The 14,921-nt window shown below is 41.8% G+C and overlaps 1 long non-coding RNA gene across 1 annotated transcript; it reads right to left on the reverse strand.

Moving 5' to 3' along the window:
- Positions 1-12,327: 12,327 nt before the first annotated feature.
- LOC125622338 (uncharacterized) lies at positions 12,328-13,980 on the reverse strand. The gene is made up of 3 exons (XR_007352716.2): positions 13,761-13,980; positions 13,267-13,306; positions 12,328-12,348 (listed from the first exon to the last, which is right to left on the reverse strand). It is a non-coding gene; the product is annotated as an uncharacterized LOC125622338 (long non-coding RNA).
- Positions 13,981-14,921: the final 941 nt, after the last annotated feature.

The following is a 14,921-nucleotide window of genomic DNA, read 5'->3' on the forward strand; positions in this document are numbered from 1 at the left end:
TTTATAGCCTGCTTTTCAAATGTCAAGCCCCATATTACATGTGTGCTTTGCATCGCTCCCAGAGCAATCCCAGAAGCATGGAAATTGGTTGGGGTCAATTTCATAGAGCTTTTTAATTTTCTTTCCAAGTGCATATTCAACCACTACTCTCACCCAGGGAAGGGTCCTTTCACTACCTTCTTGTCTGGCTTTAAGGGATTCAGCAACCCAGAATAAGTTCTCTAAGACTGGCCTTTTACAGACAGGTCTGTGGTGATCCTCTCCAGACCACTGGTAAACAACCAGCGTGGATGTTCCTTTACTCTCAGGAGCTAACAGTGTTTGCTTTACAGAAATCATGCGGATTTAAAGATGAAACTGACTTGCAGGTGTAGTGCACCATCATATTTTAAAACATAGTCATCCATCACAAGAACAGGGCTGTACAAAGGCCCCTGGTCCTGGGACTACCATGAAAATCATGTAGTTTCTCACATTTTCACCTGCTTATGACCTATCAGTAATGTGCTTGATTGCTTTGTCGGAGACCTTCAGAGTCAAAGGCTGGTCTTACACATCTGTTCTCTCCTGAGGTTTCTCATCCAGTCTTTATGCTATAGGGGCACTGATCTGCCATATAATGATCAGTCCGGAGATCTCCAGAAGCCCTGACTCAAAATCTTTGAGAACACAATAAGCTGTAAAATGTAAAGTCTCGTAGGAATTTTGAATATTCAGTTCAATTTCCACATGGTGAGACTGGTTCTCTGCTGCACTGTGGCCTTTCTAGGCTGCTCTAGCAGTATAACCAGACTGGGAACAGCCCTGCTGGAACACCTGGAATAAGACAGGGACTCTCTGGCCGCTGTAGAGCTGCCAGAATGGTCCTATTCTGGACTCCCTTAAACTCCTAGCAGAAGAGGTGTGCCAGTGGGTAGTGAGGGGGAAAGAGGGTCATGGCCAAAGTGTGCCACGCTTATTATTCTCACCTGACGGGCAGCCACTGCAGTCAGAATGTAATTTACAGGAGCCCAGCTGCTGCTCTGATTGGTGTTTTGACGTGAGCAGGCCCCTAGCTGCCCTGAGAATAGGAGAACCACAGAAGCACTTTAAATCAATAGCGCCTCGGGGTGATATGGGTCTGTTTGCCTATGTGTGTGTTTGTGTGTAGCTTTAAGGAGAGTCTTTCTTACCTTTTTAAAGATCTGTTTGCCAAATCACTGTGGTGGGTGAAATTCTGTGGCCTACGTTGTGCAGGAGGTCAGACTAGATGATCATAATGGTCCCTTCTGACCTAAATATCTATGAAAAAATCCACCTGGTTTTTTTTCTTTTGAATTCTGTGTCTTGCAAGCCAAGGTTTCAGTGCTTTTTTCTCTTCTGTTAAAATAGATGTAAAATGTTTATACTGAACGCACAGACAGAGCTGAATGGGGGCCAGCACCCCTAATAGCTAACCAGCATGTCCAAATAATGAAGTGGGAAGGGAGCTTTATGAAGATGGGAACAGATTTTCCAAGCTTTGATGGGCTTATGAGCAGGAAAAATTATTTTAACCATTATAAGAACTACTAGAGTGTCCTTCTACATAAGCTAAACAGAAAGGGCAATGACGTGCCTTAATAAAGGACGATCGATCTCTTGCGTGCATCTGGCATCTGCAGGGTAACATTCTGTAGATGCAGTTGTAAGTCCATAAGCCATTTCAAGGCCTCTTCTGTGACATTGTGGATATTATCCATTTCGTGTTTGAATCCAGATGTGGGGCACTGCATTACAATGTGTTTGACGGTTTGGATGTTTTCACCACAGTCACACAAAGGGGAGTCTTTGATTTTTCCACTTGTGCATCAAGGAGCTGCCTCTTCCATGATTTGTTCAAATGCTGTTCAGTGTAGTCCAAAGTCTGTGAGGCAGGTCAAAACTTGGAGGGCGGCTTGCTGGGTTGGGGAGAATGTGCTTTTTTGGAATGGTGGATGAGGTCCAGACACTTTGTCAATCCCTGGCTGGATGCAGAGACATGAGGTGGTCGCATGTGATCCATAGTGATTTTCACGATTTCAGGCATTGTTGGGGAATGTTGTCTATAACCTGACAGGTGGGAAGTTCCCAGTAGTCTTCAGCACGTTTAAGTTCTCGTGCTGTGGCTATATCTCGATGGAGGTTCGATGTTTGCTAATAGAGAAACACGGTAGAGGTGTTGATTTTAAAGTTTCTTTGATGATTTTGGATGGTTGGACCATGAGTAAAGAGTAGCATATAGCTGCACCACCCCAAGGAGCATCCAGGGAAGAAATTATGGCTCCCTTGCTCCCGGGGGAAGTAATTTGCTCATACGCTTGACAACCAATAAGTCACTTCCCCCTCCATGATGGCTGGGCTCTTCTGGCTGGTGAACTGGAGGCAGAGTCTGTTCACTACCCCTTTCTGCCTACTCCTCATCCACCCAGTTGGGTGGAGGAAAGAAGAAAACATGTGGGTGGGCCACGTAAAAGTCTGAGGTTTCCTTATGCTCTTACTCCCTTGAATGGGCTCAGTGTGTAAGCCACAATGTGGCCCAAACAAAGTATGACATGCTGCTCAGTAAAGAAGCCCAGGTGTACTGAGGCAGGCTCAGTAATAGCGAAGGTCCATTAGGTCTTGAGCAGTCAGTCACCCGCACACGATTCAGCACTTCAGGATCCCAGCCCATCACTAGCTAGCCGAGCACCAAAAGTTTCCATTTTGTGGAAAATTCCACAATTTTGAAATTTGTTTTCATTCTGAATTAGAACAAAGAATTTTGAAATTTCTCACGAAATGAGTCAAACAATCGGCAGGCCTTTTTATGTGTGCAGCGTCTCATGAGTCTTGTGGTATCTGGTGCTTTTCCTTAAGGGCCCCAGCGCCCAGCATTGGGGGAGTACACCAGAACCTAAGCCTTCATTTTTATAAAAGTGTAAGTTTCTAGCCCTCATGGTTGTGAAGAAAAGCTTGATATATGAACCTGAAATGATCAAAAACCAGAAAGCCAATAGAAAGAACACAGTAAATATGACTTTTTTAAAAATCTTGTGATTTTTTTAGGGATTGACTCATGATTTTTGAGCCCTGGGAGTTGGTCATACTGTGTACGGGATATACATTTGTGTTCAGTGGCTGAATATTAAGTTTCTTATTTGTCTTGAGGGATGCTTTTTAACATCAGTGGGAGATTTGTCTGAGCTGGGACTGGATCCGTTATTTGGTAGAGTGTGGGAGCCCGCAATGTCTTACAGGCTGCACTCTGGCAAGTCATAGGCCAAATTTAAAAGAATCTTGCTAGTTTGTGCAGGTGAACACTTATAGGACGTATAAAGACACCATAATAGAGGCTCAACTTAAATGTATACCCCAAATTAAAAAACATAATAGGAGAACCAAAAAAGTGTCACCGTGGCTAACCAACAAAGTAAAAGAAGCAGTGAGAGGCAAAAAAGCATCCTTTTAAAAAGTGGAAGTTAAATCCTAGTGAGGAAAATAGAAAGGAGCATAAACTTTGGCAAATGGAGTGTAAAAATATAATTAGGAAGGCCAAAAAAGAATTTGAAGAACAGCCAGCAAAAGACTCAAAAAGTAATAGCAAACATTTTTTAAAATACATCAGAAGCAGGAAGCCTGTGAAACAACCAGTGGGACCACTGGACTATCGAGATGCAAAAGGAGCACACAAGGACGATAAGGCCATTGTGGAGAAACTAAATGAATTCTTTGCATCGGTCTTCATGGCTGAGGATGTGAGGGAGATTCCCAAACCTGAGCCATTCTTTTTAGGTGCCATGACTTTGGTGTCTTCTGCTGAGAGAGAGTGGTCTGCAAGGTTTGGATCCAGATCCTGGGATTTTTGTTTGAGATCAATCTCTAGCCCTTAATATAAGTTTCTATTATTTTTAACCCTTTGAAATATTTTATCTTTTAAAAAGATCATAGAATTTCAGTTAGCAAGATTCAGATGGGAGCCATTTCACTAACTCCTGTAGTAATTTTCCATCACTCATTTCCTAAGGAACGTTAATTGGCAGGTGAGCAGATTTAGTCATCAAGGTTCCCTGAAGTAAGTATTGTCATGAGGGGCCAAACCCAGATTATAGATAACTAAATCGCTGGGAGATTTCTGAATAACACTTTTCAGACAGCCCCTGGCTATTCTGTCAAGCAGGCATGTGTCAGACTGAAGGCAATTGCTCTGTCCTTGACTTGTACCATTGTGTATAAGTACTGGACTACAGAGGTCTTGCAACAGGACATGATACCATGTGCCTTATGTTCTGCAGTATCTAAGCATAATGAGGAAGAGAAGTGAATTAAGAGGAGGGTGGCAACCTTGGCTCTGTTTTCTGTCTTTTTTATTCTGATTATTATTATTTATCATTCTAATGTTTATATGACACACTTTACCCAAGTGTTTCCATGTGTACCGAAGCGGCATTGTCTTCATACCAACATTAGCTTTTCTGCCTATAATGACGCTCATTTTGCCAGATTTGGATGCTTTTATCTTGAGAGCATGGGGAGCAAACATTGCAAAATCCTCGCTCGGGGTCACACCCTTAGATCTGAAATTGGCCCTCAGGCTGCTTCATTGTTCCAGGGAGGCTGCCACCAGAAGTCTGCAGCTGTGCCTGCCACCCCCAATTCCTTCAGCATCTGTAATCCTACTTTCCCCCACTCCTGCCAGCAGCTGAGAGTTTTGCGAGTGATCTTCGTTCTCCTGAGATCTGCCTCTAGGGCAGCGGTTCTCAACCTATTTATCACCACAGGCCGCATCCGCAGCGCTCTATGTCATGCGGGCCGCATCCACACAATAGCTATACTACCTGTGTGACCCTGAGAACGTCACATGGGCCGCAGCTGTGTGCTGATTGGGCTGTGGGGGTGAGAACCACTCCTTAAGGGCTTTGCATTCCCCACCTCACTTTAATGAGCTGAAAGCAGGTTCCTTTTTGTCTCCTCACCACCACCCCATACTAGATCTTTGTACAGTACGTGCCTCAGGAACTACCCATTCCGCCAAACCTAATGACTAAGGCTAAAGGATTACACAAAGAAGGACTGTGCTGATGTTACTTCCCTATTCATCAGAGCCATTATTGTCCCATGCACTGAGATCCCATTTCTTCCTCCCCACACACACTCCTATGGTGGTGCCTGTGACATCCTCCTGCAGTAGGGTGTGACTGAGTATGCTTCAAGTTCCCTCTCTTTTGAGAAACTAAAGGAGAAACTTAACTCCATAACCCTTCAAGTTCTGGATAAAGTCTGAGGTTGACCCTTCCACTGAAAACTCTACACCAAATGCTAATCTTTAGTGTGAGGTGATAGTATGGAATGGTGGCTTCTGAGATATTAGACTTTCTAGGGCTGATTTATTCCTGGCAGCCAGAGAACATGGTTCTTGCAATGCATAAAATAGGCAGGACAACCTGGAGAATAATACACCATGTATAAATTGGGATGGCATATATACCTGGGGCACCTCTAGCTACCAGCTGATGAGTGGCAGGTTACGCAGCAACTCACTTCATTATATACCTTATTGGCTACAAGAGAAGAGGTGTTGCTCAAATCCTCAAGCTTTCTGGCCTTTGCGTGTCTCTTCCAGCCAGAAACTGGTGAATAGAGCATTGGACTGGGACTTGGGGAAACTGGATTCTACTCTTGACTCTGCCACTGGTCTGCTGGGTGACCTTGGGCAAGTCACTTCCCCTCCCTGTGCCTCAGTTTCCCCATCTTTAGAATGGGGCTAATGAAGCTGACCTTTGTAAAGCACTTTGTGATCTACTGATGAAAAGCCACTATATAAGAGCTAGGTATTTATTATTATTATTTTATTATACTCTAACAACTTCAAGGAATTGACTTCAGGGGCCAGAGATACTAACCCCAGATTATTAGCTGAACGGGTTACTCAGCGTGATATTTTGGTTCTCATAGGCGAAACACACTAATGAAAAACTAATTACTAACTGGTTTGAACCTCCACACATTAGAAAATTTGACTCCAACTAGAGAATGCTTCGGCTTATGTTCCACATGGAAAAGACTGGAAAAAGGGGCAGAAAGGGGAAAAAATCTGTTGGGAGAGGAATAGGATGGAAAAAAGCAGAGTGGGCAAATCAGAAAACAGACTGTGAAAGCAGAAAAAAAGAGATGGAGAAGCAAATTCTGAAGAGGGAACAAAGTGAGTTTCACAAAAAGAAAAGGAGGACTTGTGGTACCTTGGAGACGAACAAATTTTATTTGAGCATAAGCTTTCGTGAACTACAGCTTATGCTCAAATAATTTGTTCGTCTCTAAGGTGCTACAAGTCCTCCTTTTCTTTTTGCGAATACAGACTAACACGGCTGTTACTCTGAAAAGTGAGTTTGTATCTATATATCCATGCGTGCCTATATATATACACAGCTCTGTGTGTGTGTGTGTGTGTGTGTGTGTGTGTGTATATATATATATATATATTACACATACAGAAAAAGAGAGAGAGAGAGAGAAACACACTATATTATGGAAGCACCAGGGTATACCATGTATAAGGCAGCCATTCCTGCCAGACTAGTTTTACAAGAGGGGTGTCTGAGAGGGGGGCGTGTTTTTGGTTGACTGGTTTTGTTATCCTTGAAACATTAAATGGGCTTCTTTTTAGCTATGTGGGTTGTGTTTAGATGACAGCAACAAAAATAGTTGAGGAACTCAAATTAGTTTTGCAATGGCAGCCTTGCCCCCCACCAGTTGGAGATGTTGATCAAATATCCAACTCATTGACTTTTGACCAGCTGTAGCTCTTATATTATCCATCCACCTCTGCCTGTTAAAGCAATTGCTGTCTTGACACACCCAGAGTATGGAGAGAGAAGGGATTTCAAGTGGAAATATTTTCCTTGAAAATCAGTGAGGTTTAAAAAATGAATTTGAAAGATTTTTTTCCACTGAAAAGTACATTCGAGGACAATTAAAGCGTCTGAATTAGATGAGCAAAAGCTAGAAAATTCAGAAACATGGCTCAAAACTCTGTGCTGATGCCACCAGCTTTAACTCACCCCAGTGTGCTGGAATAAAAATACATAGTGACAGGAGGTAAGGCTGGGAGCATCAGACAAGATCCTGAGACTTAACCCTGTATGTCCTGTTCTTTCTGTAGGTTTCCAGTTGGAAACATAGATTCTGAGTTTGGATTTTCATTATTTTAATAGCTTCTATAAAAGTTGCCTTTTATCTAAAAAACAAATTAAATCCCCTCCTGATTCCATATCTATCTAGTGTGTATAAACTGTCCTTTGTGAATATTTTAACCTTAGGATCATGGGCAATAAAAACCACAATTTTGAGTTCTTGGCTTAGTGCAGGTGCCGTGCCTAAAAGGGAAATTTCGGAGCTAATGCATTCTGAACATGTCAATGACCCAAAATTGGAGCATCTCGGATACCCCTTCTCTCACTAAATGGAAAACAGAAGTTGATGCACATGGAACTGAGGGATAAAATTGGCAAATCATAGGCAGGTGCTGAGCAAGCTTCTGCCACATGAATTTGTTAATGCGTCTTAATCCTGACCTGAAACACCCCAGCTTGCTAGTGCTATGTCCTCTCCTGACCAGAGACTGCAAAGATTGAAGAGTTGTAATGCACTGTCTTATATTTTATCGTAGGCAAACATCAATGACACCACCAACTACATTTCAGTTGTGACCTAATTAGAATTTGAACTCTGTTCCCTCGATGGACTCTCTCTCTCTTTTTAAAGAATGAAGTGGTTCTATAGCATTTGTGGGGTTTTTCCTCCTGTTAAACTACAGAGAGGCATTATTTCACATGAATGAAAAATTCAGATTTAAAAAAACACCCAGACGCATATTTTGTTAGCTCTAAGACAAGAAGGAGACAGCACAGACTACCCCCTTCCATTTCTTTTGCCATCCTTCCATTTACAAATGGCTGAATTGTTGTTTCTCTTCATATTTTGCTAAATAAATACAAGTGCCCCGTTGAGCTGAGAGTTTGTATACCACGGGTCCGATTTTGATGACTGAAATGCAAACCTCTCCAAATAGGGCAGTACGATGGAAATACGAACTCATACTCAAGTGTGCTAGAAACAGCACCCTGATGATTTGATGCTTTCTGCAACATCATCCATGGACTGTTGAACCCTTAAGTAATTTATAGATTCGTGCCAGGTGTTAAATATTTGGTAGCAGTAAAATAGATGAAAAAGTTGGAACTACGTTGTTAATAGAACGTTGAAATATACCATATGTTTGCTGAGGGAATGGCTGTCGTATTCATAGAGTACAACTTCCATAGCAAAACAAAAATGCCAAGTTAATTCCTTTTCTTTATTTTTTATTTTTAATTTTTTTCATAGCCATCCCGTGTGTGTGTGTGCACATCTATGGAACGTGTATCATCCAGTAAAATGATATAAAGATGTACGTGACCCCGGATTTTTTTCTTTAAACAAGGAAAATTGGTTATTCATTTTTAACATGCAGTTGAACAATAATGCAACCTTTGTGCATTGGGGGGGGACTCTCTCGTTCAGCTAAGCTTCACTATTTCTTTCCCAAAAAGAAAAGAAGTACTTGTGGCACCTTAGAGACTAACCAATTTATTTGAGCATGAGCTTTCGTGAGCTACAGCTCACTTCATCGGATGCATACTTTTTGCGAATACAGACTAACACGGCTGTTACTCTGAAACCTATTTCTTTCCCCACTCCCTCCACCTGCTACTTAATTTTAAAATTGATCTGGTTTAAATTTTCCTTTTCCCTTCACCACTCTAACCTGTGTAAATCTGGATTGCCATGCTTGAATCTGAATGGTGACTTTTTTATTCTGAAGGGGAAGGAACAGAGAAAGGAAGTAAACATTTTTTTTATGTACCTGAAATTTACATACATGCACATGTTGCTGGATCAGTCGACATCACCTAGAAACCCCTACTGTACTCTAAAGCCCAGCTATTTCTGAACCTTTTCAATTCAGTAACTGACAAAGACAAAAGTCCAAATGCTAGGGGACTACGTTCAGGTTTTCACCACTACCCATCAGAGGTATTAATTGCAGCTATTAATATCCCTCAATACAGAAAGAGATTCATAGCTGTGTGTCCTGTAGACACATCTTTCTGTGAAATGGTTGTGTATATAATACAAAGAATCAGAGAGAGAGTTTTCAAAATAAATCAGGGAGTGGAAAGGCAATGTAAGAGAACGTCTTGTCCCAGATTTTTGAAGGGAATGGTGCTTTGAGGTTGCTGAATTCACACAGTTTGATTTCTGGCCAATAATATTGTTGTATTTAATTTTAATTTAATAGAATATTTTAGAGTGTGCAGGCACATTTTGAAAAATGATAATTATCAGATATGCAGTCCTCTTCATAATCATACTACATCACCAGTACATGGGTAGGGAACGGCACCTCTCAAAACTGAAAAAGCTTTTTAATGAATCATTGTTCTTGAACATTATTTTAAAATCGCATTCGATTTACCACAAGACTCATTTTTGGAAGTCCATATAGTCTGGACCCTGTTTAAACAACAAAATAAAAATTCTCTATCCCTTGACTTCCATCACAGCAGAATCCTCAGTGCTATTACACTAGGAATGGTGTGGGGGGTCCCACTGTGTTGCTTAAAATCAGTATTATTGCTTAGCTATGTATTTGGAATTAAATCTTGTGGCATGTTTTAAAAACTTGATGGAAAAATGTGACCTTCTAGTTTACCTACAACTGTAGTGGAAGACAGTGACCCTAGAAGAAGGTCATTTACTGGTGAAATAAAGTAAGCCATAAAACCTGGAATAGGATGTATTATTGTCAGTAAAAAACATAAAGGAAAAAAAAAACCCACATGCAATCACCAGCATAAGAAGATTCTGAGAAGGACAGAGGGAGGCGGAGGAGAGAACAAGAGCAGCCCCTGTGGCAAAATGGTTAAAAGAGAAGAATAAAATCCAGTAAAAAAAAAAAAAAATCAAGCAGTCAAGTAGTTAATTGACTTTGCTTTAATCAGCCCAATGAATATTCATTAGTGTGCTGGTCCTAATCATGGGGGCCATGTTGTCCGCATTTAGTAAGCGCACGCTCAGCATCATGCATGCCTCAACAGCTTCCCTTCCTGTCTGCACTGACATTAAATTTAGAGGCTTTACGCCTTCACTAGCTTGCAGTTAGCACTGATTGGCCCAGCTGCTCTACTTGAAAATGCCATAGCAACCCCTGCCTGGTTGCCTAGCAACATTTTTTTCTTTTTTTTTTTGCAAAGGGCAAGCCAGTAATCCATAGGCTTAGTGTAGATAAAATGCCTTTGTGTGTGTGTGTATGTGTGTGTGTGTGCTATTATAGATATATATGTCTGAGAGAGAGATTGAATGAGAGGAAAGCACTCCTGTCTTCTCCTGTGTAACTCTGGCTACTATGGCGAGTGCCTGATCTTCTTCCAGTAGAATCAGGTGTTTACGTTTTTTTAAAAACTTTTTAAAATAAGTGTAAAACTACACCAGTTCTCAAGCTATGTGGCTCCTTTCCAGAACCTCATCCAATAGGGAGAAGAATGTACCTCCATCTGCATAATCCCCAATGGGGATCAACTGCTTTAAGAAATACAGGGCCTGATTCGGTGGAGGAACTTAATTCCTATCTGCATAAAGGAGGAGGTTCTGGAAATGAGCTACATGACAAATCAATGGAGTTACACAGATGTGAAACTGGAATAACACAGTGGTGAGTCGGGCCTCTAGACCTCAGAGTCATTGCTGCTTTTCCCTACTTGCAAATAGGGTGAGAGTCCTAAGAGAGATGGGCTCAATTAGCCAAACTCTTACCCCCATCCAGATTTCGAACACTGAAAAGGCAGTGAAGGGTGTGTACCGATCCAGGGTTTTGGCTCAGACCATTATAGAGACAAGGGCTATTTGTAAAACTCAGACCCAGATCGTAGTTCTGATTTAAAACACCCTCCTGTGGTCCAGAGATGGTAGGATCCAGAGTTGTGGTTCAGGCCCAGTTCTATTCTCTAATACCCACTTGAAGCCTCACGCAGACATTTCAGGGCTGCAGGAGTCCTTAACTGGTTATGATGACTTTCAAAGCCTTTTAAGTAACCCTAATCCCTTTTACAAATGAAGGGCCTCACCCTGTGTAGTGCTGACTTCAATGGGAGTTGCGGGCTGCAGAAAGAAACACAAAAATAGTCCAGTCCCTTTGGACTGAAGGGGGTGCGTGTGTGTGTGTGTAAAATGTACATTGTGAGGCACTGACATAGCATGATGATGGGAGCTGTATAAGAACCCAAATAGCATCTTTCAGAGGATCAAGCAGTAGGGGCTTTCAAAAAGCATTACTCTTTTTTTAGTGTTTTCCCCCTTTCTTATGGGCCTTTAGTTGTTACAAGTCCAAGATTAGTTCAGAAACTTATAGAGGAACTGGGCTTGATCACTGCCCTCTGCTTACTAAGAGTATTTAAATAGTTATAATTATTATCATGAATGATAAAAGTGGCATTCCCAGCTCAGGGTGTATGCACATGATTTATTAAAAACACAGACAAAATCTACCTGCGTTCAAAGGGGAAAGAGAAAGGAACTAATTCCTCCCACCCCCAAACTGACAAGCACCCTCTGTTCCACCCACTGTGTTACTACACGGGGAAACCTGAGAGAAGAGAGGAGTCTGTCTCTATGCTCCGAAGGTCACACTGTCAGATCAGGTACAAGAACGAATTCTAGATGCTTTCTGGGAGAATGCCCTGCCAATGATGTTTAAATCTAGGGATGTTTGTCTCAAATGCTCCAATTGACCTCAAGAACCATGGCAAAGCCAGCTTTCTGACATCCAGGTTCCAACACATGGAATTGCATCCGGAAAAAAATTGTGTGAATTACTTGTTCTTGTGATCATGTTTGGTTGATAACATTTGTGAATAGGAACCGTCCACTTCCATCTGAGTACACTTTGAAAACTGGAGGGGGTCTGTTCAGCAGAAAGGATCAATTCATTTTGAATAGGGTTTATCTTGTCAAATATCAATCCTGAGGATAATGTTACTATCCTCTGAAGTTGAGTTTCCATGGCCCTGTTGCTTGTGTAGTCATTCTGTACCAGTAACATTTTTCACCCTTTGTGCTCATATAAATGACAACACAAGGTGAAGAGCAACGGAGGGTTGGACCTTCTGTCTTTTAAATCAGTACAGTGCCAAAAAGAGCTGGCTGAAGAATAAGAATTGTGATTTGTGAATATGCTCACAAAGGAAACCACCAAGTTTACTTCACATGATCCAACTGTTCGTTCATGATCCAACTGTTTGTTCTTCAGAAGCATTTGGCCAACAGTTGAGTATTTTGCTGTAATGGTCATGAATTGTGAAAATGTCACAAATGTTATTGTGATTGGAAGTGTTATTTATCTGTTAGAGGAAATGTGTTATTGTTTCAATCATCCAATCAGGGAATATAAAACATACCTTGTGATTTGAATGATAAACTGAACAAGGCAAACAACTAACAAAGGCTATGTCTACACTACAGTTTGTCAGCATCATTTCTGTTGCTCAGGAGAGTGAATAAACTCCCCCTCCCCTGCCCCAGTGATATAAGTTACACCGATATAAGCGCTGGCGATGACAGCGCTATGTTGGCAGGAGAGCTTCTCCCACTGCCACTCATGGGGGCTGGAGTAGTTAAGCCAACAGGCTCTCTCCCACTAGCTTCGAGCAGCTACATTAGAAAGCTTACAGCATGCCACTAAAAAAAACAAACCAAACAATCTAAGCATTTATAGAAATGAGTGTGATTTTTTTTAAAGTAGTGAATTTAATGTAATTTCCTATTTTGGTTTGTTCTTACAGATTTGTTGCTGGATACCAAAACTTCTGTGAAACAGTCACTGTGGCCCGTGATGGAGAGGAGACAAGTAAGCTTTCGGAGACATTGTGTGCCTTAAACAAGCTCTAGACTTGGAATACTCCAGCACTGTATTTGCTGCGCAATGGAGTCAGCATTTGCACTAATATGTGTCTTTTTTCCCCTCTCAAGACATAAAACTATGGAAATATTCTCCTACTCAAATACTGTTACTTAAGGTAGAGAGGCCAAGCCGGCATTCTTACTACTTTCACGCAAAGGTTGCTTAGAACCATTGCTTGGTGCCATTTCATGGCTTGTACCTCCAGCAAAGCTGAAAGTAGTGCATACAGGGAGCTGGAGGTCAAGGGGTAGATTTGGCTGGAAGGATACATTGCAAGGACTCCATCTGAATCTTACCTGTGTGATTGGGAGCATTCATGCACCTAGGCAGGAGGATCTGAGGGTGCCAGGGAGTCATGGGAGGATAAGAAGGAAAAACAAAACAACTGTAAATAGTTTTGCACTGAAAGATGACAAAAATACCTTTTTTAAATGTGGTCAGTTGTGCTTAGAAATAGATGCATGAAGGCTATTTTTTTGTTCTCCTGTCTTTTTTATCCCTGGCTGAAGTTACGAGACAGAGAAGAGGAAAATGTAGGGGAAGTCAGGAGAGAGAAGACTATCCCCCAAATCATGCAAACAAATGAAAAGGGCCAAACTGGGGAGGGGCGAAATAGATGATTTCTGAAACTACCTCTACAACCAGCTACCGAGATTCAAAACGTGCCACAAGAGCAAGGTCATCAAACCCAGAAATGAGGCAGTCTTCCCTCGAAGGGCTAGGGAACGCTGTAGCCACATCCCCATCACCTACTGGCACCTCGGTAGTGTCATACAAACATGCAATGTACCTTCCATAAAGCAGCACCCACGTGGCTCAGCAGAAGGCTGTTGTACGTTCTGATTTTTACACCGAACCAGTGGGGCCGTGAATGACATGACGCCACCCACGATGCCCAAGGTTGGGCAGGTCGCTGCTGTTGTAGTCGTGGCAGTGATGATGTTGATGACAATTAGCCACCGGAGTTCAGGCTGGGAATGAGGAATGGATGCACCCGTCACATTATCCGTTCGGTCAGCCATACGATGCCTTAAGCAAGGAGGCAAAGGGAAGGCATTCTGTGTTGCTGTTTGCTCATTCGGCCGAGCGTGGGGGTTATTTGAGGATTTTGTATTTTATGGTTGCTCATCAGGAGAGACTTTGCTATTCTGTTCCTATCACATTTATTCATTTAGAAAAGAATGGCATTTTAATATTTGTTTAACCACAATCAAGCCTTCTGTTTCATAGCTGACTTAAAATTTCATAAAATGGAGTAGACTATATTCTGTAGAGCTTAATCTGCAAAACTATGACTTTGCAAAACAAAACAATGAAAAAGCAAAACCCACCAAACAAAAATTATATTTATTTCTGCCACGAAGGCCCCTTGAAACAAAAACTGGACATTTTGATTAGCTGGGCTTGTGGGCAGAATGCCACTGTATCCAGTTATTGACAAAAGTACTTTTGGGCCCAGGAGGGGGAAGAGGAAGAGAGGAAGATCTCTGCTTAGAGAACCACTGATGCAGCAAGATGTAAGTGCTGTGTTGTGTCTAGCTGCATCATGCGTGAATCCATCAGTGACTTAAAGACACAGTAAGCTCAATGCAGCCTACCTTTGCTGCCTTCCCATCTGCCACTGCTGATCCACTGGTGATGAATGTTCAGGTTTACCACTTCATGCCTTCAGGAAACTTTTTACGGGCACACTAAATGAATTTCTTTGCTGGAAAAGAGAAGGAACTTCTTCAAACTTTGGTGAAGAGCCACCATCAAATCATTATACTGGTTACACCACACTATTATTATTATTATTTTACAATAAAACGTAACATTTTGTTAGATGGTTATCTTCTTGAGTGCCTTTTAATACTCTGGTTATATTCCAAATCACTTTACAGAGCAATGAGTTAGATCCTGGTTGTGGAGTAACTTGGCAGGCAAGTGTGCAGATATTATATGTTTAGCA

This window comes from Caretta caretta, chromosome 13 (genome assembly GCF_965140235.1).
Source record: "Caretta caretta isolate rCarCar2 chromosome 13, rCarCar1.hap1, whole genome shotgun sequence".
Taxonomy (NCBI): Eukaryota; Metazoa; Chordata; order Testudines; family Cheloniidae; genus Caretta; species Caretta caretta.